The following is a 4,501-nucleotide window of genomic DNA, read 5'->3' on the forward strand; positions in this document are numbered from 1 at the left end:
ATCGAAGGCCAACCACGAGCGAAAGCTAAGCTCCTCCTCTGCCACTAAGTCGACCTTGAAGAGTTCCTACTTGAAAACGCCCTAAAATGACACCCCTCCCATCACCTATCCATGTACATTTCTTCTCATATAGACAAAAACCCAGAATGCGGCATCAACATCACCGGAAAGTCGAGGTTCTAGATCAAGGGCGACGTTGTAACGGTCAGGCTGACAAAGTCCTCAACTCCAGGAAGGGCGGCAAATCTGGAACCCTACAGCTGGAGCTCGTCAAAATGTCCTACTTTTACGATGGAACCTCAGGCATCAGGCCAGAGGAGTACACAAGCGTGGGGACTGCCCATCTGGGAGAACTGGAAGGAGGGTGGTCCTTTACGGACATCGTGCGAGTGATGGACAAGAAATCGGACTAGGAGCATTCCTACAGGCGTTGCTACATCCTGCTGTGGAGGAGTACGACGAGACTCAGTTCAAGATCGTCGACTACCTCAACTTCGACTGATGATTGTGTGCACTGCTATTTAGACCATCTTGATGGGATGATATGTGATGGTGGGTGTAATTATAATATGGAGAAATATCGCAGGTGGACTGATGAGACTGCTGGCATCAATCCCTTCGTTGCTGCCAATGTGGAATCCGTTTCCTTCCCCAAGAGAATACTATCTTTCGTAAGAAGCATACGATGTAGGTGCATTGCTTGTGAAGGGATCAATATTCATATCATATCTTCCTCTCTTCGTGGTTTTAACTCTTATCCCTATCAGCTTCGTGAGGAGAAACGCAGCAGCGTTGCTGTTGCTGTTGCTGGGAGTGTACTAGCATGAGGATTTTTCACTGGAGAAGGCCGATAGGAGTGGGAAGAGTAGTATTATCCTGTCTAACCATACGTGTTTTATCGATGCAGTTTATTTCATCTATCGGTAAATACCATCTTAAATAGCTTTCCGGGCTGCTAATTTTTAGGATTCAACGAAGACAAGGAGGGAAATATTAGCTTCTATACTGTTTCCTCGCTGAAGGTCTTCTTTTCCTTGCTGACAACCCTGCAAATCTTTTACAAAATTAGCTAAAATAAGGCCTCTCCCAGCCTAAAGCAGCTTTATGAAAGTTCTTCCTACCTTAAAAATGGAGGAAAGTTGGTGATCTTCTATGAGAAGATACGCACGAATGGTAGAGGAACCATCAGGATTGATAGAGCATTGGCTGAGGAAATATATGCACTAGAAAAGGATGCGATTGCCACTCAGATCAAATACACAACCAAAAAAGATTCGCTCTTCAGTTTGACCACTTCAGCACTATCCGTCCTAAGCTCAGCTCTCGGCACCCTCCTGCCTGGCAACAACCTAAAGCTCAGAGCTTCAAAACTGGGTTTATTTCCTTTTATTTAGATCACAAGGACACCCACTCAGCTAACGAGCTCAGAGAAAGCGTGAACACCTTCGCCACTGGCGCGCTAGTAAAGACCATCTGATACAGCTTTAAACCAATCCGAGGAGCTATTTCTAGTTCATTGACTTCTTCAGAAAGACGCAAAAGGAGGGCTACAAATTGTAGGACTGAGGGTGATAGTATAAGTTGAATAGAATTGAATGGTTGCATCATTATATTGATTATCATGAGCAGAGGATTTTTGATCATCTTAGCGCTTGCATGCGCCTCCCTGTTAGCCGTCCGCCACATGACCGCCCAGAGCTTCCCGGAATTTGAGCAGTGGAAACAAGCCTTCGGCGCCAACTTTGAAACCGAATCCGAGGAATATTACAGAAGGACCATCTTCTACAAGAATCTCCAGATGATTGAGCAGCACAACTCCAAGCTGGGACAGGCATACAAGATGGGGATCAACCAGTTTGCCATCTATACCGAACAGGAGTTTGCTCAAAGATTCCTCAGTGAAGTTGTGATCCCAGATAGCATCACCAAGGTCGACAACTTGCAAGAGAAGGCTGGAGCTAGCATAGACTGGACTGAAAAAGGCGCAGTTGGCCCAGTCAAAAACCAAGGACAATGTGGAGCCGGCGCCCTTTATTCCACCTTGGGAGGCGTGGAGGGTCTCAGCAAAATTGCTACAGGAAAGCTCTAAGCCTTCAGCGAGCAGCAGCTGATTGACTGTGCCTTCGGGTGCACTGGCGCGCAGGTCGGCCAGGGCTACAACTACTATCTTAAAAACTGTAATTCCTTATCTATTAAGCTGTCTGCACTACCCAGGAATACCCGTACACTGGTCGAGTTGGCACATGCCAGACCAAATCTTGCGCCTTCAAGATCTCCAACTTCACTTTCCTGAGCAAAAGCTGCGATGCCCTGGCATCATCCGTCCTGCATCAGCCCGTCTCTGTGGTGGTCGATGCCACCAAGTGGTCGGTATACTCAAGTGGAATCTTCAACAACTGCGCAACTGCCCTCAACCACATGGTGCTGCTGGTTGGAATGACTGACGAATACTGGAAGTGCAAGAACTCCTGGGGAACCTCTTGGGGAGAGAAGGGATATATCAGACTCTCAAGGGGTAACACCTGCGGAATCTGCGAACTATACATTTACCCCATCTATTGATCCATCACCAAAAATCAATCATACTAAAATATCAAGCGCTCCTTCTTCAGACGTGGCTTCAGCTTGGCCTTATGGACCTCCAGAGCGGCAGCGCTCTTCTGCTTCAGCAAGTTCACCTCTCTCTCCCTCACATTCGACTCTCTCACTCCACGCACCGTGGCCTCCTAGAACTTATCGGGCTTCTCCAGGATGAGGGACAGCCTTCCCTCGTTGAACCTGCTTTCGGAGGTTGCGCCGTTGATGATGTTGTGGTGCAGGGAGGTGACGAGCCGCTTCCCCTTTGCCTTGTTGTTGTTGTGGCGCAGTGTGCGAGGAGTGTTTTCAGTGGTTTGGTTATGGCCTAGCGTCTGCTTGCTCTGGTGTTCTGACATGTCGATAGCGTGGTCCTGACTGCTGGAGACGCTCTTGAGGCACCCCTTCATGTCCACTTCCAACGCATGCGCCGACTGGTTTTTCTGCTTCCTCACCACGCGCAAATCCCCCATCAGCACGCTCACCTTGTTCTAGAGGAACTCGATGGCCCTCTTCGTTTCCTCCTTGTTGGCCAGCTTGCGGATGCTCTCGTGGACTGTGCCGAGGCGGGAGTTGAAATCTTTGAATACCGTCTAGAAGGTTTGGGAGTCGAGCTTGGCATTAAGTCTAGATTCTAAATGTTGGCAAATGTACTGAACTCTTATAGGTTTTTGGTGAGTTAGAGATGTGAGTTTTTCTGGATCAATTCAAGCAGGTTGTTATGCGGATCCATCAGTTCCAACTTACTGCTTACTTTGCCTACTTTTTATGTTAATTCGTTGATTTGGGCATTGGTGTGTTGGCAATACTAATCCATCAGTTTCTAATAATTCTGTTTCATTTTCTGGTTGTGAAAGTGGTAATTCTAAATTTCCCTCAAAAAAGTAGCAAAATTCTCAGACTATCTTTCCTCTTTCCTGGTCTTGATGGATTTGGAGGATTTGCAATTTTGGTTGTGTGCCTTTTTGGGCTTGAGGTTGCTCTTCCTGCTGATGTTGTGCTCTGAGACAAAGTCGGATTTTTAGGAATTGAATCTGATGTTTTTTTCGGATAAGTCGATGGAGATGTTGGATGGCAGATTGAATTGCACCTTGCCCACACCCAACAGTTGCTAATCTAGCAATTAAATGCTCTCCTTCCTCTTCGGCTGGCTCTTCTTCGCCTAGGGCTACCGCTTCAGCTCATCCTCGAAGATGATCTTGCGAGTTTTATCCTTTTGCCTTACCACTCTGGCCTCCGGAGAATCAGTATCCTCATCTTTCCGATCAAAGGACTGCTTCGTCTTTGCTCTTTGTGCATTATCCGTCCTCCGCAAGGGGCCAGTTTCATTATTGGGGGCATTGATCTGCGTAAGTAGGTTGGTCAGTTTTGCCTCCACTGCCAGCTTGTTGGTTCTAACCTCGTAGTGCAGGTCCTCTTGATCTGACTCCAGTTTGGAAAGTTCTGCATATTTAAACGGATTACTCCTTTCGATATTGCTGACGCTGCGTTCTAGTTCTTAGTTGACTGAATGTATGCAAATATACGCTGGTATAGGGAATTGAGCCTGGGGAGCATGGTCTTGATGATTTCGAAGCTTTTGTTGACTACTTCTTCGAACATGACCATGGCTTCGGAGTGCCTGTCGGACTAGTTGCTCTGTTTCTGCAGGGCAGACATTCTATGGAAAATATATATAGCACATAGAAGGAATATATTCCGCCGAGCACTTTACAAACCCAATCTCACTATGACGTGATATCCTCCCAGAATATGGCAAGTCTTGTCCGGTGGCAATAGAATTCGATGCGGGTTTCACTCTATATGTTTCTCTTCACTAATCCAATATTTTATTTTAAAGGGGGTTGGGGTTGGGGTTGGGGTTGGGGTTGGGGTTGGGGTTGGGGTTGGGGTTGGGGTTGGGGTTGGGGTTGGGGTTGGGGTTGGG

At 47.2% G+C, this 4,501-nt stretch overlaps 1 pseudogene; it reads left to right on the top strand.

Annotated features, from left to right (window-relative positions):
- The first annotated feature begins 1,684 nt into the window (after positions 1 to 1,684).
- LOC116245307 (uncharacterized) lies at positions 1,685 to 2,562 on the top strand (annotated as a pseudogene).
- The last annotated feature ends 1,939 nt before the right edge of the window (positions 2,563 to 4,501 follow it).

The sequence above is a fragment of the Nymphaea colorata genome, unplaced genomic scaffold, assembly GCF_008831285.2.
Source record: "Nymphaea colorata isolate Beijing-Zhang1983 unplaced genomic scaffold, ASM883128v2 scaffold0631, whole genome shotgun sequence".
NCBI classification, from domain to species: Eukaryota; Viridiplantae; Streptophyta; class Magnoliopsida; order Nymphaeales; family Nymphaeaceae; genus Nymphaea; species Nymphaea colorata.